The sequence below is a fragment of the Lissotriton helveticus genome, chromosome 7, assembly GCF_964261635.1.
Source record: "Lissotriton helveticus chromosome 7, aLisHel1.1, whole genome shotgun sequence".
Classification (NCBI taxonomy): Eukaryota; Metazoa; Chordata; class Amphibia; order Caudata; family Salamandridae; genus Lissotriton; species Lissotriton helveticus.
Genome location: NC_136068.1, coordinates 111,366,964 through 111,392,333, shown reverse-complemented (window position 1 = coordinate 111,392,333; position 25,370 = coordinate 111,366,964).

The following is a 25,370-nucleotide window of genomic DNA, read 5'->3' as shown; positions in this document are numbered from 1 at the left end:
GGTAAAGTGGATATCACTTCCGGTCTGACCCTGCCCATCCATCAATCACGCCTCCTGACAGCATTGACCTGCCTGTCCTGAAGTCCAGCCATCTCATTACTTAGGGCCCCAGAGGAGCTCCTGTCAGAGGCCTCCTCTCTGTTTATTCACTGCTCCCTGTCTCCACAGAGGTGTTTGAGCACTGCTTATTCTGCCACATGAGGCTTTGTGTAAATATTCAGAGATTGACCCAGCGTGGCAGCCACAATGAGATGGGCTTTTGGGAGCCTGCCTCTGCATGAATAGATTGAGCTCTGACTCATTTCAAGGACAAGTACCATGAGGTCAGTGGATTTCCGCACTTTCCATGTTTTACGATTTCAGGGATAGTGACCCAGCAGCCCCCTCATGTTCCCTACGAATTTCCTGCTTTTTATTGTCAATGTATTTCTGCTTCTCGATCTTCAAAGCACTTCCGCTCCTCTTTTTTCCAAACAAGACATAGCCCCCTCCCTTCAAGACATTATGTTATGTTATGTTATGTTATGTTAAAACAATGTATATAGCGCACTAATACCCATAGGTGTCTGCTGGTTTCTCCCTCTCTGCTTCCAGGACTTCCCTGCAACTCCTATCTGTCTCTATTCTCTATCTGTCCACGTCATCTCCACCTGTAGATCTGTTTCTATTCATTGCTCCATGCTTTCTCTTTGCTGGTCTTCCATTTCAAGTTAATATTAAATTGTTTGTTTTCTCTTTCGGTATGCATTTCCCTGGTTCGCTTTATGGTCTTTATTCCATATTTCATTCTACAGGTCAAGTTTCTATTTTCGACTTTTGGTGTTGTATTTTTGCTACTATCTCTGTCTGTTTTCCTCTTTCCTTCTTAGCTACTACTCTGGCTCTCTTTATCCCATCACTGCACCGCCTTGTCACTTGTACCTTTTTGTCTCCTTCCCATCTCCCTCCTTTTCCTCCCTACATATCTTGCTTTTTCTGTCAATATTATATTTTACTTTGTCCTGATCTAGCCATCTTTCACATGCCTCCTCAATGGTACAAATGCACCAGTGTCCTGACATACTGCAGGAAAGACTTTCTGTGCTTGCTTCCGTGTCTTTAATAAAATTAAGACTCTCCTGCCCTAAACCTTGGACAGCAAGGGATCTGTGTAGTAGTGTGCTGTAGGTGATATGGGGCCTTATGTATCATGCAAATTTGCAATAGCAAAGGCCGAAATTCTGCGAATTTCGGCCTTTGCGAATGCGAATTTTCTAAATGGAATGTATGAAGCAAAACTGGTGCAAAATAAGGAATCGCAAAATTTGTGATTCCTTATTTTGCAATTGCATTTAAGGAATTGCAAATTTTGAGATTCCTTAAATACAATGTATGTAGCAAAAAATAATAGCAAAATGTCCTTAAGGAATCACAAATTACCACGAACTTCTAGTTGGTGGTAAGTTGTGAATTCCTTGAAAAAAGCTAATTTTTGCATTTTTCAAAGTGCCATGTGATGCACATACATGCCCTTAGGGCATGTATGTGCGCCACATGAGCACCCATGCATATTTCAGGGGTGCAACAGGGTGTCCTTTGGACACCCCTGCACCCCTGAAATTATTCTCAATTTGCGATTAGCAAATATACGAATCACAAATAGAGAATAACTTCCCATTCATTCCTATGGGCCTCCTGGCCCATAGAAATGAATTGGAAAGTATTCCTTAATTGCGATTCGCAATTTGCTAATCGCAATTAAGGAATTCTAAGCAATCGCAAAAGAAATGCGATTTTGTACATACATACCCATTTGTGATTCTCAAATAGCAATTTCTTAAAAATCGCAATTTGAGAATCGCAAATGGGTATCTTGATACATATGGCCCATGGTGCCTACTACCCCATATGAGATGTTGAAGCACTTTGTCAACCAGTAGAGAACTTCTATGTGGAGCCCATTGCTATAAGCACGGCTGGTACAGGTAAGAGCGGTGGGCGGGGGTGGGGGAGGTCAACACACGACGGGATAGGGAAAATAAAATAAATAAATAAATAAAAACACTTACCTTGCACTCGCCGCATCGCCAACTCAGTGATGCGGCAAATGCAAGGTAATTGCACAATTGTCACCATTTAGCTCGGATCACAGATAAACAAATTTGGACTTCCTTACATTTTTCAGCCACTACTGAGCGGATTTACATAGTATAACAAGAACCATGATCTACAAACAAAAATCTACCTTCCTGCTAATTTTGGCGTAATTCCATCCAGCGGTTAAGGCAGCAGTCGTTTCTCAAGCTCCTTTGGGAACTAACATGGGAAGCACACTTTTTTGACCACCCCCTTTTTCTCGGTCCCCGATTGATGGATCACCCTGAAACTTTCCATGCACAACAAAACTTACTATGACACTTTTTTGGGAAAATGTTGTGAAGTTTCGTCAAACAATGCCAAAGATATAGGCAAGTTAAAATGTCTATGGAAACATGGTCCTAACTATAACTACCAGCTGGCGACCACCAGTAGGTAATATTCAAGGTACATTGGTGTGGAGTTAAGAATAGTAAATCTATTTGCACTTATGTCCTTGATATTTTGGTCCTCGATATATTTGACATGATATTATGTCCACACAGTATTTCTGTTTCCAATATTCTGTCATTGATCCTCTATACTGTGAAGAGCGTACAAGTAGAGGTTTGTAAAATTACATCATTGTTTAGCACAATGTGGTCTGCTGGCATCACGAGTGTCGTTTTATAAGCACGCCTGCACCTCAAATAAAAAAAATCATGTTAGAAGTTAGTAAAAAAACATTTTCTGTTTAAACCAGGTTCAAACAGGAATACTGTTATTTCCAAAGAGTGCTTTTAAGCATGTTACAAAATTGCTTTTTAAGAAATTATACAAAATTATGTAATGCACACTAACGAGTTAGTGTGCTAATTTGTGTTACACAAAAAAAATGAATGTTGCCAATGTTATTAAAATTTCACCGAGGGCTACTTTGAAGGAAGGACCACATGCCAGTAGCCATGAGTCTACCTGTAGAACGTTAGACCTGGACAGTTTTCTATTATGTTCACTGTGCCTGTAGCCTCTGATGACACATTATGTAGCAAGTTAATGCCCATTAGTGTCACTGCCATGTACTGAAACAATGATGTGTCATATGACCTTCACTGCAAAGAACCACAGCAGATTTTGTGGCTCCAGACACTTCTGGAGAAGGATTCTTGGAGGGCAAGTGTGTTACATGTTTTGAATTTTGAATCAGAGATGTAGACATTCAGTCTCCCTCCCAAGCCTCAAGAACAGTTGTGCCTAGAGATGGATTCGTCTGTGGAGGAAAGGGAGATTTCCCAGCATGTCTACGCGACTGAAAAGTCAGAAGGGTTGGGGCAAAGTTAGACTCATCTTTGAAACGTCAGATTGGTGGAGTAATTGTCATAGCGGGCTCCCCTCTGATGGGGTCATAGGTCATGAAGTATGGACATTTTGCATGCTGCAATTGTCTCTGAGAACCCGGTAGGCCTAGGGCAGACTCAGTCAATGCCAAACTCCTGAAAACTAAGCTGTTCAGATTGGCGTTGAATTAAAGTTTTACTTCTACAGGGGGTGGCTGGTAAATGCCAGGATAAGGCAAATCATGGGCATCTAGATGGACTCTAAATTCCTTTGATTCCGCTCTTCTCAATCATTCTGTTTGCTTCTCTTTCTCCTACTGCTCCCAACTGGCCTGGGTGACGTTTAGCGATTTGTGAAATGGGGACCAAATACAAAAACATCGATAAATAGGCAGGGCTTTAAGTGGGACGGGTCTCACCGGTGCTAAGCACCAGCAGTTTTTTAAAGGGGGCCTCAAAACGGGTCTCTATCGGGCTCTGTTTTGTGCCCTGGCACAGGCGGTCTGTATTTTCCGGACTGCAGTGACAGCAGGCACATCATGCGTGCGTGCTCACACTGCTCACTTCTCACTAGTGGAGAAGTTACGGCATGACGTCATGCCAGGTAAGCCTTGTAGGGGAAGGAAAATCCTTTAAAGAGAGTCATTTTCTCTCTGGATTCCCCTTCTCTTTTTGAAACTTAGGAGCAGCAACATTGTTGTGGTGTCACCAGGGCTTTTAAGTAGAAGCTTTTTCAATATTATATACGGTTGTATGTTCTTACAACGCATTCCGTTGCAACGCATGCCTTTACCACGCATGCGTTACAACGGAATGAATCATCAACGCATTATCCTTTCCTAGAATTCCTCCGTGGTGACGTCGTACGTCATTAAGAGGAAGCGGAAGTTTCTTTCCATTTCCTCTTAAACGACGCCGAATGCCTTCACCTCTTGACGTGACTTTAGGTGAGTTTCTTTTTTTTGGGGGGGAGACCCCCCAAAGCCCCCTTTTTTTAATTTTAACCTTTACCACACATGCCTTTACTACGTACCTCGTAGTAAAGGTATGCGTGGTAAAGGCTTTCGTGGTAACCACGCATGCGTTGTAATGCATGCGTGGTTAAGCTTTTCGTGGAAACGGCCGCGTTGTAGTGGCCGTTTCCTATTATATACAAGTCATAGTTGCTGCTTATTTATCTTATGCAACTAACAACCATTGACACAGCCAATAGTCCAGACTTGTTGTAGGTATGATGTTACTTGTTGTATCTTATATCTAGATGCAGTGCCAGAAACAGCAAATTACAAGTCGGGCGGCACACTATGCTAAGCACAGATTTTTAGCTTACATGTTTTTAAGCCACGCCCTTAATTACATTGGCCACGCCCCTTTGAGAGACCCTCCAGTTTTTTCATCCCACTTAAAGCCCTGTAAATAGGTGACATGCACCGCCAAAATACTGGTAAGATTGGGGAGAAAGCCCCCCCCCAGTCTGTTGTACCTCACTCACGGATAGGGATTGGAATTGGTCTAAATGGCTGTCGCCTGAAAGACCTAGGCTCACCTGAAGTATTGGGGCCCCTGACCCTCAGGAGCTACAGGGGTGTTGAGCATCATGCCCCTGGTCATGGTACATACATGATAGGAGCACACTGCTCACATAAATGTCATGTTTCACTATACTATCTTACCATTAATCCTTTTTAGGTTCCGGGTAGCGTGCTACTCGCCGAAAAGCCCTTCGACGCCTCGGCAGTGGTAGTAAGCGCTATATAATTACAATTACATATATATGGAGCAGGCAAACCTCTCCTTTGGCACTCTCCCGCCGGCCTCGTCTCATGAAGGGCCCTGTCCACCCGCGACAGGATGTCGGACGGAGGTCACTTCCGCCTAACACAGAATGACAAGCAGTGAGGCTGAAATATTGAAGCGGACACAACGCGGCCCGGAGAAGCACAATTAGAGATAATTAGAAGTATTCTGAGGCAATCCATCAACGACAGGCTGCATATTCATAAGTCTCGTCGGTAGATCCCTCTCTTGCAGGGGCTGTAAGGCCCGGTGGCAGCCTGTGATTGGGTTTGTGCGAGGGGGCGCGGGTAATTGCATTTCTCGGAATACAGAAAAATGTTGCGGTTTGATTTTATCATTTTACAATTTTACTAAAGACTATTCAAGCTGCCTCTACCACTTAAATCAAAGATGGGAAAGCCTTTACTGCATAAACTCTGTCAGTTTGCGGGTGAACTGAGAGACTCGGGCAGGGAGCCACAGGCACGCGGAGGACAGGGTACCACACGCATACATGCCGGAGTCTGGGAGCCACAGGTAGAAGATGGGAAGGCGGCCATTAGATGCAGGATGCAGGGCACAAGTCATAAAAAGTGAGGGGACGCTGTCACCGGAAGTGACGTCACGACAGGAATCTCATGGGTAATCATATGCCTTTAGATGAAAGGTGGTCTGCACCTCGTGGGGGCTGCCGGTGCCTGCGTTTAATCCCCCCCCCCCCCCCCCGCAGTGAATACAGGCACGAGACGGGAAGGTAGCAACAGGTGCATGAAGGGAAGGGAATGGGCGCTGAAGGCACAAGATGGAAGGGAGACACAGGCATATAAGGGAGTGAGTGACTCATAAGGTGAGCAGTGGGACATTGGCACATGGGGACCGGAGTCCACAGATACCAGGCGGGCAGAAAGTCCCTGACACACCAGATCAGAGAACCATCGTTGCTTGTGGACCGAGTTTAGTGCCTGGGAGAGTAAGATGGGGCAGATAGGCACATGGCTAGAAAGCCAAAGGTATTTGGAAAACAGCCGCAGACTCAATGGAGGTCAGGAGCCAGAGGAGTGAGCGCAAAATCCGTTACGCTCGCGGATTTTGCGGATTTTCGGTAAATCCGCGATCCGCGAACTCTCGCGAATTTACCGAAAATTCGCAATCCACGAGCGGCGGATTCCTCGGTCAAAAGTTCAAGCCTTGCTGGCCTGTTGTAACTAATTTACGATGGCGCCGGCAAGCTGCCAGCGCCATCCTAAAATAGTTACTTAATTAGCTTCAACAGGAAGCTCTAATAGATAAGATAAAGCAGGGGCTCGAGCGCCTGCTTTATTTGATCAATTAGAGCTTCCTGTTGAAGCTAATTTAGTAACTATTTTAGGATGGCGCTGGCAGCTTGCCGGCGCCATCGTAAATTAGTTACAACAGGCACTAAACGGTGGCGTCTTCTTGAATAAATATGAAGGGCAGGGTTCATTCTGGCACGACTGTCCTGGTACAAAAATTAAACCTCAACCGCAAGCACTTACAGCTATCAGTTAAGCATGTGCCCTAGTTGAAGCTTAAATTCAGTGATTCATTCATCGGCCCCAAAAACAATCGTGAGCGTTGTCAAGGCTGGGCAGATGTGCCTTCTTCCCAGATATACCATCGAAAATCAGCTGTGATGCTGGACATAGGCCTTTGCATCCTTGACTTTCACGAGCGCAATCCTCGTGCTGTTCCTGTGGCCAGGAGCTTCTGTATCTTTATCTGCTGCTCTGATCGGTCTCTGACCTTTTATACACACAAGAGGCATGTGCACTCGCATGGAAGCCCCGTCCGTTTGGCCCCGCCCACACACTCGAGGTGTGCACCGTCTTCCCGCCATTTACCCACTATGATAGCTCACTCAAGGGACCCCTGCGCCCTTCGGCGCGATTGCATAGTAACACACACCTGGTCGCTGTTGACAACTCTCTGGCACTTTAGGTAGCTGTAGTGTAGTAAAAGCACTATAAATTTACCCAACGAGGTAGCACTTACTGATTATCCAGTAGAAAGTACTCCAGTTGAGTAGAGGTATGGCACAAAACATTGGCGTCTTCTTGAATAAATATGAAGGGCAGGGTTCAATCTGGCACGATGGTCCTGGCATGGAAGCCCCGCCCCAAATCCGCCGATCCGTGAATACGCAAATCCGCGAATCGTGGATCCGCAAAATCCGCCCATGCTTAATGGAGAACAGGGAGGCACAGGAGCACAGTGAGCCGATGCACATGCATATTGGCGCATAGAGACAAGCGCATAGTGAAAAGAGCGTTGACGGCATGTAGACAACTAAGAAATGGCATAAGAGTCACAGAAGTGATAAGCCGAATAACTGCTGCATTACTTTTGAAAAGGCATGAGGTTAATGACCCCACTGTTTGTTTAAGTTATATGTGGGATTATTTTCTAAATTGGGGACTTTTACTACACGGAGTTCAGTGCTCTGTATGTTGTGCATAGAGTGAGGGATAGAAGTCAGACTCAAGATTTAACTTTACGACAGTCAGTGCTTAATTTGTACAAACATAAGTGTTAGTGCCCACGGGCTGGACTGTTCCCATTGGGCACAGGGTCAAGACTGATTTGCATATGGCTGTGTCCAAACTGGAATGGCATGGTGAGCAAAAAAACGATGGATTTAGGCCCAGATCTCTTTACTGAGGTGAATGTATGTCATTGTTCTTCATTCTGTCCATCAATTGTTCTTTTTGCACTCGTCAGGAGGCCACCACAGCTTGCACCACACATTGCCACTGCCAGTGCTGCCAATGACAGTACCGACACAACTACTAACCATTGCACTGCTACAAGTTTGACATTCCAGACAGTTTGAGGCCCCCAAACCTTTAAGAATGGTTTGGGCGGCTGGTATTAGTTGTTTTTAATGTAAATTGATTAATTAAACAACTGCTGGTCTGGTCATCTTTTAATTGAACCAATGGTGCCACCATGTGGCAGCTGTCATAAATGCCGGCGTTGACAATTAAGTGCGGGTGCCGAGCACTGGAAACCACTGGCCCAAATTAAGCACTGATGACAGTGAAACAAAAACAAAGATGTATGCAGAGAATAAGGGCTGATATTGTGTGTGGATTACAGTTACAATTTACAAGTATGTAAAATTAAAACATCTTATATAAAGAACACAGAGCCTATACAGAGTGTACACATGACTATTTATTTTACATTTGTACATTTGGGATAGCCCGCATATCAATGGGTTTCAGTTTTGGGGAGAATTTTACAATAGCAAGCAGTAATTTTAGTTTCAGGTTTCACTCCTATTAAATAGACAAGCATCAGCTATCACTTGAATTATGAAATCTCAGAGGTATTTCTGGTCATGATGAAGTTATCTAGAAGCCACGAAGTGTTAATCAAGAGTAATAAATGTAGGGTAAGTTTAGGGGAAAAGATGTGGCTTGCCGTTTTCCTTTGGCAATATTTTTTTAGGTACTATATCACATGATTGGGACAATTGTTCTTCAACTATACGAATACTGGACTTGCTCATAGCGGTGGCATTTCAATGAATTACAAAAAATTGGAAGGATTGATCCAAATTATCCTTTCAAGCTTGGTGGTATGCAGTCTGCCATAATCAGCGACTAGATACAGCCTATGTACATCCTATTTCTCTTTCTGTGGAACACTCATTGCTTTGGTCACCTGTCACAAAGTTTATCGATGATAATGTGAGACATTTCTTTACCCATACTCCTATGGAGCAAGAAGTTCTGAAACCCCCTTGACATTCCATACTCTATAATTTTGAATACTTGAGTTTATTTAATTGTTATATAGCATTGCGAATCTGCATAAGCTACCAGTTTTCATGTACCCTTATACACTTCCCTCTTCCTCTCCCTCTTCTTAGATATTATAACCCAAGATATTTGGATGTGTGTTATTATACAACATTGTTTACTGCCAAACGTAAATGTTCTTTCAATAAACTTTTTTTTCTGAAACTTAAAAGGGGAGAGGATGTGGTCTAACGGCTAAGGCGGTCAACCTCAAAGCTGGGGAACTGGGTTTGAGTTTCAGCAGGGACGCTCAACATCCTGTGATTCTGGGCATATCACTTAATCTCCCCATGCCGTACAAAAAATTAATGTGTCTGTCTGTAGTGCAACTGGTGCTCATATACAGGGCTCTGATACCTTTGGGTCTAGTTCGTGGTGTATATAAAACTTCCCCCCAAAAAAGTCGCAAACCATATGGTTAACAAAAAGAGAATTGTTGGTGTCCTGGTGTGAATTGCAAAATCAGACAATGATTGTAAATTGAGACATTTGCTTTGGAGGAAATCTTTCAACAATTCTTTTATAATAGGATATCCACGCATTTATATCTATATGCATAACAGGGAAAGAAGAGACATTCCAAATGTTGTGGGTGTTCCTTGAGAAGTAGCTATAAAGAGTAATTTTTTACCTGATGTGTAGAATAATGAATCCAAGTTTTTTTCTGCACTAGTCTTACCAAGGTATGTGTTTGGCACCTCAGGGAACCCTACTGGCTCCCGATACACAAATGTACTTATTTCAAACTCCTCACATACAGATTCAAGGCACTACACAACTCAGGCTTCACCTACCCGAACAGTCACATGTGCTTCCAACAACCATCCAGTCACCTCCGTCCTTCAGGACTCCTACTTGCTCACATCCCACACATACGCAAGAACCAGATCAGGAGGATGGTGTTCTCTTACATCACTCCCAACATGTGGAATGATCTCCCACTCCACATCAGAGCTTCCTCCTCTTTTTTTGAATTCTGCAAGAAGTTGAAGGCCTGGCTTTTTAATTAAAAACCTACCCTAGGCAGGGCTAGGCACACACACTTAGTCAGCACCAGGATACCTTGCAGGTGATAAGGGGCCCGATGTATCTCGATTTACCTACTCTTAAATACCGAATCATACCGATTCGGTATTTAAGAGTAGGTAAAAGGGATGTAGGTAATTTCTATTTTTCAATTACCGAATCGGTAAGATTCGGTAATTACCGAATCTGTATTTACCGATTCGGTAATTGCCATTGATTCCTATGGGCCTTGAGGCCCATAGGAATCAATGCCAATTACCGAATCGGTAAATACCAATTCGGTATAATTACCGAATTTGCAAGGGGGACAGGGTGTCACTTTGACACCCTGTTGCACCCCCTCAATTGTGCATGGGTGCACATGTTGCTGACATACATGCCCTTAGGGCATGTATGTCAGCAACATGGCACATTTTTTAAAGCAAAAAAAATGCTTTTTGAAGGATTTTCATTATTTACCACCAACCAAAAGTTGGTGATAAATACCGAATTCTTAAAACCTTGTAGCACTGATTACAGTGCTACCTACATGTTAAATTACAGAATCTGTAATTTTACCGATTCGGTATTTTACCGAATCGGAAAAATTACAGATTCGGTAAAATTACCGATTCTGTAATTTAACATGCCCCTACATCTCAATATCCAAATACCGGTCGGAAACGGCCGAAAATGGGTATTTTCGGCCGTTTCCGACCGGTATATGCCTACCTACATCGGGCCCAATGTGTTTTAGAAATACACATAACAGGGAGTTTTGAAGCACTTGGACATGCTTGTTAAAACTGCCAGCAAGGAAGAGGCCGAACTAACCAACGCATTTGTTAGATTTCCTTGTTACTACCTGAAATCTGTCCACCAGGATGCTATGATTACCCAAACTATCAAAAGCAGTAGACAGGTCAATAAATATCATTATTGATCTGGTACCAGGGGTCTCTGGTAGCTGTTCACCTACATCCATCAGAGCTAACTCTGTTCCCCCGCTAGGACTAAATCCAGCCTTTCTGTCTGCTAGGAGCTCACCGGTTCCCACATGACTTCTGTGTTGTGATACTATATTTTCTCAATGGCAGAAGCATGCTGTACAAAAAAATATATTGTTCATCGGGGACCACAAGCATATAATGGGCAGGGAGTGCAGTTGCATGTTGAGTAATAAAAATCACTAGCACAGAAATGTATGTATTGTATGTTGTGCAAGATTTGGAATGTAAAAATCAGATATAAAAACATAAGATATAATTTAGCAACATGCAAATCTGGTCACGTGTTATGTCCCTTCACTAGTCTATGATGCTGAAAATCATAACTATGCTAAATACAGAATTAACGCTTGTTCTGCTCAATGTGAACGCGCTGGAAGGTTAATTCCAGAAGAATATTATGCCTGGGAGAAATTTTAATTACATCGGAGTAATTTCAGTAATCAAGCATTACTCTTGTGATGCAAAATACTGAAATTATGCAATTACACCAGCTTGACTCTATGTAAAGTAACAGGAGCCCCCTGGTGCGAATAGCAATCCTGGGTCAGGGTAGAGAATATATGTAAGCAAAAATTCCCAGGCATGCACAAACGTAACTAGCAAGTACACATGTAGATAGAATTATCTACAACAACATTCGACAAACTGCTTTCTCCAATAAAATTGGTTTTAATTTCTTTCAAATATTCATAAGAAGTTCATATGATAAAAATGCATTACAATGTTCAGAGTCAATGCAAACTTCATTGTAACTATACATGATTTGTCAAGGTTAAAATTTCAATAAACATTCTAAAAACTGATGGTTTCCTGTCGACGCATTTCGACACGTAAGTTGTGTCTTCTTCAGGACTGTACCATCGATATTCTGTAAAAATAATAATTATGAACATTTTTTGCTATATAGTTCTTTTCCTGGTGAAGCAGTTTACAATCGTTTATAACATGTTCATTGTACCGCTAGTCATTCTTTCATGTATATTGATATACCGCATTATTGCTCTAAACATCTGTATTGAACCCATTTGACTGTGTCTATTGTCTCTATACATATAAGCATCTTCTAGGTAGAACATAAACCTGTTTTGAATGCTAATAACAGTATCAGCATTGGTTATACAACATCATAGAAATAGAGCACAAACATGCCTTATAGTTCTTTCACATTGTTGACATTTGGCATATACACTTCAAAATGTCTGGTGACCCTGGTGGTTCGTTGATAACTTAAAGACAAGCTCATGTCAGGTCAGGCTGGTATGGGTGTATACTGTGCTGTATATATATTTTACATTCACAATTCAAATTGTCTAGTTGCCCTGGTGGTACGTTGATAACTTAAAGACAAGCTTTTGTCAGGTCAGGCTGGCATGAGTATATACTGTGCTGTATATATATTTACAAACTGAATGTAGGTATAACCCAATGACGTATAGGTTTGCACAGTCGTAGATGTGTTTCTGCCCACTGTACAGAGTAAACCGTCGTAATATCCAAATGTGCAATCGGTGCACTACCCCGCAGGAAGGATTATCCAGCGAGGCACTACAAGGAATGCCCACTAATCTATTAATGAATATGTGTTGTTAAAAAATAAAAAATGAAAAATAATAAATAGCTCATGCATGTGTGCCAGTCTCTGCATGTATCAATGGATTCATACATATTGAACCTAGCCTATTCCTATCTAGGGGACAGATACTTCAGATGCTACAAACGTATATCACGACAGCTTGTCTCTTCCCTATATTAAGCGATTGCTTACTAAATCGTTGTTTTTACTCACACATGCAAGTGTCTCACCTTATAATATGTCACAAAATGGCGTTGATATATATTAGATTTAATTTTCTAAGGGCGAATTACACAACGAAGTTCTCCAACCACAGGGATATCAAGGCACTTAATATCTGGAATAGTATGGAAACAAAAGGTATCATATAAAATGATATAGTTTAGTTAGGACGGCACACTTGTATTACATTTTAGCACTGGTGCATATTACCTCGGATATGGTGACTCGTGACTGGTGGCATGTGTTCATATGATAATATTTAAAATATGCTCTTTCCACTCTATGATATATCAGGAAGCTGGGGACGCTGTAGAACGCTCGTATTGCCGACCCTGAAGTTGAAACAATTTTTTTTAATATTGTAAAGTGTATTTACTTTTCCTTCTTATTTGAATTGGAAAACATAGCGGTTCTTACCGACTTAACTTCAAAAAGCCCCACTTACTCAGAGGGTTTGGTATAACGTGTAGACCAGCAGGGGGACGACCAGACTTGACGGAATGCAATTCGTCCGTTTGGTGGCGGGTAAAATGAAAAACCGCTCTATGCAGACCCCGGCAGCTGTAAGAATGGAGTCCTAATTTCAGAAAAATGGTATCTATATACTTGTTCCTTATTATTTGAATTGGAAAACATAGCGGTTCTTACCGACTTAACTCCAAAAAGCCCCACCTACTCAGAGGGTTAGGTATGACGTGTGGACAAGCAGGGGGACGGCCAGACTTGACGGAATACAATTCGTCCGTTTGGTGGCGGGTAAGATGAAAGACCGCTCTATGCAGACACCGGCAGCTGTAAGAACGGAGTCCTAATTTCAGAAAATTGATATCGCTAGCCTACCTCCCTTAAATTAACGGGCATGTATACCGTGTAGATAATTCTTACCGGTGCACTCGCAAAGATCTAGCTGATTGACTGGAGCGGTACAGCGTGTAAGTTGTTCGTGGTGCCGTTGGTCTATACTGTAAGGCAAGGGAAAGAGGGTGTCACCCGAACGGAGTTCACAATCCATTTGCACACGAAAATGGTTAACGCTACTGACGCCTATCTATTCTTACCGTTCTCCCAGGTCCGTGAGTCACATATGCTGTCTTCCTTCGTTCAGTCAAGGTTTGAGTCTGTGACTCCCCGGGCCTTTTATATAAACGGACTAGCTATTGGTGGATGCAGTCCATTTTGTTTAAAGGGATATAGCGTTTTTTACAAGACGACGCTTGTTTTCAGCCCTAGACTCAAAACAAAGCGACGATAACACAAGTATGTGTTTGTCATTTATTTTCTCATGGAGCAAATGTAACGCCCCCCCCCGAGCTTCACTAAACTCCCTAGCACTGTCTATGTACACCAGAATCTAATCCTAATGGGGGACAATAATAACACTTATGTCAGGGTCAAATAAAAGAAACACAATAAATTCCCTTGGAAAGAAATCGCGTAAGGGTTAGATAAACATCGTTACATTTGCTCCATGAGAAAATAAATGACAAACACATACTTGTGTTATCGTCGCTTTGTTTTGAGTCTAGGGCTGAAAACAAGCGTCGTCTTGTAAAAAACGCTATATCCCTTTAAACAAAATGGACTGCATCCACCAATAGCTAGTCCGTTTATATAAAAGGCCCGGGGAGTCACAGACTCAAACCTTGACTGAACGAAGGAAGACAGCATATGTGACTCACGGACCTGGGAGAACGGTAAGAATAGATAGGCGTCAGTAGCGTTAACCATTTTCGTGTGCAAATGGATTGTGAACTCCGTTCGGGTGACACCCTCTTTCCCTTGCCTTACAGTATAGACCAACGGCACCACGAACAACTTACACGCTGTACCGCTCCAGTCAATCAGCTAGATCTTTGCGAGTGCACCGGTAAGAATTATCTACACGGTATACATGCCCGTTAATTTAAGGGAGGTAGGCTAGAGATATCAATTTTCTGAAATTAGGACTCCGTTCTTACAGCTGCCGGTGTCTGCATAGAGCGGTCTTTCATCTTACCCGCCCCCAAACGGACGAATTGTATTCCGTCAAGTCTGGCCGTCCCCCTGCTTGTCCACACGTCATACCTAACCCTCTGAGTAGGTGGGGCTTTTTGGAGTTAAGTCGGTAAGAACCGCTATGTTTTCCAATTCAAATAATAAGGAACAAGTATATAGATACCATTTTTCTGAAATTAGGACTCCATTCTTACAGCTGCCGGGGTCTGCATAGAGCGGTTTTTCATTTTACCCGCCACCAAACGGACGAATTGCATTCCGTCAAGTCTGGTCGTCCCCCTGCTGGTCTACACGTTATACCAAACCCTCTGAGTAAGTGGGGCTTTTTGAAGTTAAGTCGGTAAGAACCGCTATGTTTTCCAATTCAAATAAGAAGGAAAAGTAAATACACTTTACAATATTAAAAAAAATTGTTTCAACTTCAGGGTCGGCAATACGAGCGTTCTACAGCGTCCCCAGCTTCCTGATATATCATAGAGTGGAAAGAGCATATTTTAAATATTATCATATGAACACATGCCACCAGTCACGAGTCACCATATCCGAGGTAATATGCACCAGTGCTAAAATGTAATACAAGTGTGCCGTCCTAACTAAACTATATCATTTTATATGATACCTTTTGTTTCCATACTATTCCAGATATTAAGTGCCTTGATATCCCTGTGATTGGAGAACTTCGTTGTGTAATTCGCCCTTAGAAAATTAAATCTAATATATATCAACGCCATTTTGTGACATATTATAAGGTGAGACACTTGCATGTGTGAGTAAAAACAACGATTTAGTAAGCAATCGCTTAATATAGGGAAGAGACAAGCTGTCGTGATATACGTTTGTAGCATCTGAAGTATCTGTCACCTAGATAGGAATAGGCTAGGTTCAATATGTATGAATCCATTGATACATGCAGAGACTGGCACACATGCATGAGCTATTTATTATTTTTCATTTTTTATTTTTTAACAACACATATTCATTAATAGATTAGTGGGCATTCCTTGTAGTGCCTCGCTGGATAATCCTTCCCGCGGGGTAGTGCACCGATTGCACATTTGGATATTACGACGGTTTACTCTGTACAGTGGGCAGAAACACATCTACGACTGTGCAGACCTATACGTCATTGGGTTATACCTACATTCAGTTTGTAAATATATATACAGCACAGTATATACTCATGCCAGCCTGACCTGACAAAAGCTTGTCTTTAAGTTATCAACGTACCACCAGGGCAACTAGACAATTTGAATTGTGAATGTAAAATATATACACAGCACAGTATACACCCATACCAGCCTGACCTGAGCTTGTCTTTAAGTTATCAACGAACCACCAGGGTCACCAGACATTTTGAAGTGTATATGCCAAATGTCAACAATGTGAAAGAACTATAAGGCATGTTTGTGCTCTATTTCTATGATGTTGTATAACCAATGCTGATACTGTTATTAGCATTCAAAACAGGTTTATGTTCTACCTTGAAGATGCTTATATGTATAGAGACAATAGACACAGTCAAATGGGTTCAATACAGATGTTTAGAGCAATAATGCGGTATATCAATATACATGAAAGAATGACTAGCGGTACAATGAACATGTTATAAACGATTGTAAACTGCTTCACCAGGAAAAGAACTATATAGCAAAAAATGTTCATAATTATTAATTTTACAGAATATCGATGGTACAGTCCTGAAGAAGACACAACTTACGTGTCGAAACGCGTCGACAGGAAACCATCAGTTTTTAGAATGTTTATTGAAATTTTAACCTTGACAAATCATGTATAGTTACAATGAAGTTTGCATTGACTCTGAACATTGTAATGCATTTTTATCATATGAACTTCTTATGAATATTTGAAAGAAATTAAAACCAATTTTATTGGAGAAAGCAGTTTGTCGAATGTTGTTGTAGATAATTCTATCTACATGTGTACTTGCTAGTTACGTTTGTGCATGCCTGGGAATTTTTGCTTACATATATTACACCAGCTTGAGTAATTAAGAGTAATTTGCAGGAAAAATCCTATGACAGGAGGAAAGGAACAATGAACCAAGAGAGAGCAAGCGGATGCTGTCCACTGCTGTTCATGCCCTGTAGCATTTAGTGCTGTTTTCTTAGCGCAAAATGCATCACTGGGCTCTTTTGGATGTGAGGGTGCACTTGGCACTAAGAAAATTGCACTGAATGCTGGATTACGCTTCTCATGCAATTACACATAATTACAAGTAATTAGTGAAAATTACGAGTATTTACGCTAGAGAGAATTACGCCAGTTACGCCCAACTCTAATAGAATATTGTTTTTCTTTTTGTGGAACAGTTGTATAACATTTGCTGACAATTAAATCCTATCTATCATGTTGTTAGCTTTGATTGGCTATCATGGCACATAACAAAGAAGGGTTTATTTAAGTTTGGGATAAATAAATATTCATCACATATGTTACTGTTTCTTTGCATGCTGGCTATCCTGAGCTATGGGGTGGTTGCAATGTTATAAGAGGGTCTGCTTTATACTGCAAATAGGTAAAACATGTTCTTTTCCTGGGTATTTTCAGTAATGGTGCAAATAAATAGGTCTTTCAGTGCAATTTTCTGACATTTCATTAGGGTCGTATGACCATCAGAATTTGCGACTCGCAAATTGTGATTTTTAGCAACTCACACTTTGTGAGTCACAAAATCTGATGTGCGCACAAAACTGTGGTAAAAAGTTTTATTTTTCTAATGAGTCGCATCGCAAATGCCGAAATCGTTATTGGCAAGTTGGCATTCGGTTGCACGCATTGCATCCATGGTCGCAATTTGAGATTGTGGTCGCAAATTGCACCCGCAAGGTTTGAAAAAAATGCCTTTTCACTTCCTGATACAGGTGAAGGACCCAAAATACAGGAAGTGGTGACCCTAGAGAAGCCTGGAGAGCAGTCAGAGTGCAGTGGATAGTCTTGCAGCACACACCAACTGAGCATCCAACCTCCAAACCAACCTTTGTAATGGCCAACTGACAATCTGAGAAGGCAGCAGGGGAGAGACGCAAGAAACTGGCGTTCCCTGAGAGGGAACTGGAAAACCTCATGGACAAATGCTGCAACAACCATGAACAGCTATTCGGTCGTGCCTCCATGACTTGTTTTTGAGTCAGAAAAAAAGGAAGCTTTGGAGGGACATGCATCAGCGCATCAGTGCCCTGGGTGTGGCCAATCGTTCAATTGAGGAAACCAAGAAGCGCAGATATGACCTGTGCTCAGGCCAAAGAGGGGGGTGGTCGCATGCCTGTGGGACACTCAAGGAGCTGGAGTTGATCCTTCAATTGGACCCCTACCCTTAACAGCAGAGGCTATGGTTGAGATAACCCTTGTGCCCGAGGCAGTGGCTGGATTTGGATACCTCCACACATCTGCCCCATCACCAACACCAGGTAAGTGCAATATTACTACTAATATGCCAGCATTCATGCTCGTAAACCTTGGGGCAAATTTACAAGCCCCTTGTGCCACTTTTGCGTCACTTTTCCCCTGTTAAAAGTGACGCAAAAGTGGCGCAAGGGGTTTGTAAATCTGCCCCCTAGTGTCTACAGGCATGCAACACACCCATACCCAGATATATATGGATGGTCCATGTAGATGATCAAAAAGCATTAACTGATGCATTATTGGAACTGCAGTCATATACATAAACAGTGCAGTTACTGTCCAACATTAGCTGAATAATGCTCTACGACCAATGAGATAGTGTTTCACACATACATTTGACCAACTCTCCATTTACACATATGGAAGTAAAGGAATAGGCTGCAGATAAGAGAGCAGAACAGGCACAGATGGAGGAATGTCAGAGTGAGGTGCCTGTGACTCTCCCAAGTACATTGCATGGCCAGGCCAGTACTGCATTCAGCTCCCAACAGCCATCTGCAGTTGATGTGCAGGATTTCCAACAGCCAGCCTCTCCTAGATGCAATCCAGTCACCAGGGTCCGGCAGCTGCTTACCACTCAACAGGCATGTAGGCGCCAGCAGACAAGGCAGGCATAAGGTCCCAGGTGGCATTCAACAACCAGGAGGTGTTTTGCGGGCTGGAGGAGGCAATGCTGCAGGTTCAGCACCTGCAGTTGACACACATGCAGTTGGCCAACTGAACACTCATACAGGGATTTAACACCTTGACCCAGCAGTTGACTGACAACCAGGCCCGCCTGGACTCTAATGGATGCCCTTACAGGTGCCATTAGCCAACTGGGCACTGAGCAGGCTGATGACAGGAGCCTGCAAAGGTGCAGGGAGAGAAGCCGATGCATCAGGTTGGAGATCATGACAAGGGCCTTAGGGGGGCTTACGCAGACAACTACAAGTTTTCCTAGTGCACCATGGCCTTATAGGTTGAGATGGGCCACTACAGTGGTGATGTGTCACAGGGCCTGCCACAGATCAAAGCAGCCATGGAGTCAATTCAAACAGCCCACTCTACCTGTGGGGTCAGTGGTGAGGCCCCGGACAGTGGGGTATCAAGCCTCAGTAGAGTGTCAGTCTCAGATGCCGGTGTGCTGTGAAGAAGTAGCAGCCACTAACCTGCCCCTACACGTCAACACCTCACATGCAGGACGCACCTCTAAAAAATAGGTGCACAGTGACAGTTTGGCATTGTGTTTTATTTGGTATATTTCTTGTTTGTGGTGATGTAACTGCACTCCATGTGCAACCAAAGGAGTTATGTTTTGTCTGATGGACAGTTTATCAGTGTGTTTGTAAACCCTGCCAGTAAAGGAAGCATATTTTCAGCATTTAAAAACGTGTTGTGTTATTTTGTGTGAGCATTGTGCTAATGGAGATGTCATACCGTGCAAAGTAATGTCTGGCTATGTGGACCCTGTCCTTTCTCCCCTCTGCTGCTCTGCTTTCCTCGATTGGCTGCTGGCCAGGTGGGCCAGGGTCATCTTCCTCCGAGTCTGAGCTGGTCACATCTCTGGGCAAGCCTCTACTGCAGACAATGTTGTGGAGTATGGCACAGGTTGCCACAATCTTGCACACAGTCTCGGGTGCATCCTGCAAGGCTCTCCCAGTCTTGTAAAGGCACCTGAAGTGCGATTTGAGGAGGCCAAATGTGCGATCAGCCACTGACCTGGTACGCCTATATGCCGTGTTGTAGCGCCTTTCAAGTGGGTTGTTGGGAGATAGGTAGGGTGTGAGGATCATGGCCTCAGGGAATATGCACTGTCACCTGGTAAAGGAAGCATAAGTGTGAGATAACATACAGGGAGTAATGAATCTGAAAATACATTTCAATTTTGACAGTACATTCCAGTACCTAGAAGGCAACCATCAACAATATCCCCTCTTTCTAGTTACTGGTATATGCCACTGTGTCTGAACATGTAGAAATCATGGATGCTACCTAGATATTTGGCCACAATGTCTGTGATGCTATCGTGTGCATTGACACAACTTGGATGTTCAAGGAATGGGGGTTCCTGAATATGTATTCCGGATGGGATGGGGACATATGGGCACATGTGCCCCATATATGCACCTGATGACCTGTGGTAATCTGGCTATCTGGTAGAAGTGCATTTTCAAATTTTGCATTTCCACTTCATTCCTGGGCAGGTGGATGTGCTGGTGTATGTAGAGGAGCATGGCATCTAGGAAATTGAGAAAAAAATGCTAAAGCGTGCTCTGCGATACCACTCCGGCCACTGCTATCTTATTTTGGCAACTGCCACTGGCCAATAGTGAAGGAAACACAACACCTGGACATCGGAGGGCATTGCATTGCTGCACTGCGTATTGCTTTTAAAGTGAGGTGTTAAGGTCGCTATTAGCTCCAAGATCACGTTGCTACTCAGCCTGTATTGTTCATATATCCCTTCCTCTGTCTTCTCAAACATGGTCAGCCTGACTCAAAATATCCTCTCCTGTCTCCGCCTCCTCTGCTGAGCAGCCAGTATGTGCATCCTCCTTGCTACCACTTACAGGACAGCCATTGTGGAACTTCCTGATGCATTCTTGGGCTATTTTATAGTTTGGGCCCTTTTATCATCTTTATGGAATTGTGTTAAATGGCATGAGAAAAGGGGTAATTTTACAGCTATTCGCAATTTGTGACTCGCTTATACATGTTGGTCGTGACTCGCAATTAGGGAGTCCCTAATTGTGACTCGCAAAATCCAGTCACTATGTTTGTGACTCTCTAATCAGTTGCATCAATATTTTCCTTTTACAAATGCTTGTCGTATATCGTGCATGGTCGTTTTTGCATTTGCAAAACAGTTTGCAACCAATTTGCGACTCACAAATCCATTGTACATCTGGCCCAAAGTTCTGCAATAAGATTTCCTAAAAATACTTCAAGAACTAGGGCAAGCTGTATTCTGCGGCGGAACACCTTGGGAGTCCTGTAGATAATTTTCAGGTTTTTGGTGGAGCCCTTTTGAAGATTTCTCCACTGCCTTCTTCACATCGGGCGAATGCAGCAAAATGGCGGCAGGAATGAAGATTTACGGATGCTGTGGCTGAGTAAATATTCCGTTCCCCTGCAAATTGGCTTTTTAAGTTTTTTTTTTTTTCCAGAGGAGATATTGTGCTGCTTCTCTTCTGCTTATATTCATCAGTTTCTTTTGCTCTAACTCTCCTTCATGAGGCATTTGTCTATGGCATGAGTGCTGCTGTAAAATGGCGGCTGCTGACAGACTTCTCTATGGATTGTTTTGCGACATATATGAATCATAATACTCAGTCTGTCTGAGTGGGATGATTTGCCTACAGTTTATCAGTTTTGACCACAATAGTAGCTTTAAATGAGCATACTGTTTCATGGTTGGTGCAGCACTTTGCTGTTTTCTCCAATGTTATTGCCTCAATGCGCCAAATCAACACCTTGACAACAAGTTGTAACCTTGCTGATACCAACTCAGAGCAAGTAATTATTGGTCCTGCTGATATCTTTATGGGCGCTTTTTCCTGATGTATGAGGGAATTCATCTTGTGTATGACTTTACACTCTGACTGACGCTGACAGAGTTCTTTTTGAGGACCCTAATACATTAATGATGGCTCCATCTACCTTCATTCTTGCAAATGAGTGGATATTTGTGCTCGTCTAGTTGGTCAGCTGTTTTGGATCAGAGGTAGTCATTCCTCAGGGGGTATGAAAACAATGTGACAATCCTTTCTCAGTGATTGGCTGTTTGACTGTATTTCCCCACCTGTGCTATTCTTTGATACCCCAATCACTACTCTATTTTATACAGTGATACAATATATATATATATTTTTTTCCAGGCGTTTTGAGTATTTTATTTGTGCTTTTCCAATGGCTGAAGGTATGGGGTCACCACCAAGGATAGGGATTCTAAGGGGAGTCTGAAGAGGTCTAAACAAAATTATCCTACCCCTGAGAAGTCAACGAAAGGCAATTTGGATTCTGCAGCAACACTAGACAATATTTTACTCAAAATTACTTCAGTCCACAACGTTGCTCAAAGTACCAAAACAAACACTGATTTGCTTCAAGTTGAGGTGGCGGCAATTCGTAATGATCTCAAAAATCTCTCTTTACATGTTTCTAATGCAGAAACTCGAATAAGCACTGTTGAGGACTTCACAAACAAGCAAGCTAAACATGTCCAAGGTATGGAACTCTCCTTAGCTGCATTGAGGAGGGATCTCACTGAACAGGAGGACAGGAATCACAGAAGTAACCTTCGAATTTTTGGCATACCGGAGAACTGTGAGAAACCTGCCTCCTCAATATTAGATTTTCTTCTTACTTGAATTCCTGCGGTTCTGAACATTTCATTTCAGAAAGACTTTGAAATAGAACGTGCTCATAGAGTACCTACCTTCAAACCTAAATCATTATCTTCGCCGAGACCAGCAAATTCTGTCCAGATGTATTGCACTCTATCATAATTGTATGTATTTTTATTTTTAAAACTAATAAAATTATTGAACAAAAAAAAGGAAAAAAAAGGCTCTGTCTCCTGAATCCTAAATACGCCATCACTGGTAATGTTATCAGCTGGACTATTCAGTAACTTTGAAACCTAAAAGAACAGGTCTCTTTGATACTGAAGAATAACAAACAGTGCCATCATGAAACCATGTAATGAAGAAACAATAACAATATCGTTTTCTATTCCCCTGGGTTAACCATAAAGAAGAACCCATAAATAGCACTACCTAATGTTAAAATGATGGCATAAACCCTAACCAAACTCTATCACTAATCCTGATGATAAACCTAGCTCTAACCCAAACATTAATCCTACCCACACCCAATACAAAACCCAATCCTAATTTTAAGATATAATCAACCCCTGAATTCATTCCAGACCTTTTAGTAATTAAAATTACAATGCGGTTTTTCAAATATTTAAATAATGAAAAGACTATACCCTACAGCAATTGTAATGCCATGGATGGGACATCCATTACGTTTGAGATGGAGTATCCTGTCCTTTAAACTTTAAATAAACCTTAAGTTACAAGGAAGTACTCTATGAAACCCATTTCTTTGATTAGCAGAGTATACTAGTAAGTAAAATCACCTGTAAGTCACAAGGTAACAAAAGCAGTGTGTGTTTATAGCCCCAGCATTGAAATAGCTTGTAAAGATGGAAGTCATGATTGAGTTAAATTGAGGTCCAGAAGAACTCTTGAAAGAAAAAAAGTAACATGCCTCTCATCATTTCTGTGTGTTTCCCGAGGTGGAAAAACAGATAAGATGGCACAGCAGAATTGATGTCCATATTGAGTGGGCTGAATTTGATAAAGGTTTCTAACCAGAGCCGTATGTAAATCAAATTTAGAATATTGGAGTGGTGGGAATCAGTGCTGAAAAAGGGAGGGAACTGGCTGTATTCTCGTTTTGGTAGCTATTTTTAACTGGACGGGGTTTCCAGGCCAATCCCAGGCCTATCCCAGTGAAGTTTCCAACACCGCCGAGACACAGGCAGAGGCACCCACAATCATCCAGTGTGTGTGTGAGATCAGAAGTCTGCACAATGGGGGGATAGCCGTCTCCCATTCCTCTCCAGCTAGCCTCCAAGCTGCAATTACACACTTCAAGGACAGTCACTCAGTAAATTATTTTGTTTTACTCATGTTCTGCCTGAGAGGAGATTTCCCCCAGATGTATCACTTCATCATGACAAAGACAGAAACAGCACTTTCACTTCAGAAGATAAAAGATAAACTGTAATCTGAAACTGTTTAGGACTTTCTCAACTTCTGATTCTAAAAAAGATAGATACAGCTCTAGGCTTTGTATTGGAATTTCATGCAATTGTGTATACACTAATGATATCCATATATAAAGTGCACACAACAAACTGAATGTTTTTGTGGCACTTACTAATCGCCGTTTATTACTCTTCAGCAGAACCCATTTTATCAAATTAAGGATGTTAAAAATAGAGTTCAAACCTAAAAGTTTTCAAACTTATGTCTTGCAGATTACATGCAGCTTCTTGGTGCTGGTGCACTAGACCAGGGGCGATTTTGGCTTCATTTGTTGACCTTTGGGTTCCACAGGATCGCTGCCACAAACTTATTAACCCACAAAGCTAATATGAGAACTTGTGTTGCAGAAGGCAGTTCACTTTTTAAGCTATTGTATTAAGCTTTTAGTTTATGATCAGAGATTACACACACAGGTATCTACAACAAATGTATTTACCACATCAGTTATACTGGAGGTTTTGTAGCACAAACATGTCTGAGGCATATGTGTAAAGCCTCAAAGTCATAAAATGCCTCTGATATATCCAATTAGTAAGCTAGAAATGTTTATACCATTTTCATTATTACCAACTGCTTTGGGTGAAGAGTGTGTAAAAAAATACAGCATGTTTACTGGCAGACAATAGGCAAACTTGTACACTGCCATTCACTCTGCAACACGCCATGATACAGTGTAGTGTCATAATTCGGCCACATGACTCCACCATTTATGCTTCTACACCTTTTTTCTCCCACTTCCCTCCGCCAGCTAATCTGTGAGATCCCAGTGTAATGTATTTCCATTCCCAGCACTAGTTGGGAGCAGTGCTTAATTTGAGCCTGTGGTTGCAGGTGGAGCCCACCAACACTCATTTTTGTGGACCCGGACTTATTTTTCATCATCAGGCTTTGATCCAGAACAAGAGGGAGAAATTCAGAAATGAGAGAAAGACAGAAAAACAGTGACACAGAGAGAAAGCAGGGGTGGGAGGAAAGTATCTCCCAGACAGAGATTAATTTGGAGGGAGTGTCTAGTGTTTGATAAAAAAGAGGCATGAGGTTGGATCAAAATTAAACAGTATTGGTGTTCGTCACCCTGACATTGGCTTCTGAGAAAAACTTTGGACCCTGGTACTTACTCTTTTACAAATTATGCTGGGTGATTGACTGATTGTGAGTACACAAGTGAAGCAATTTTTGGAACACACAGTACAGGTCCAAGGAGTCATGCTAAAACACATTTCCTCTAAATTATCTGCGTGGCCCTTTTTTTCTTATTCTTAATAGGATCCAATTTCTTCAACCGGAAATTGATTAGTGAAATCCTTCCTCCTTTGGCAGCAGAAATT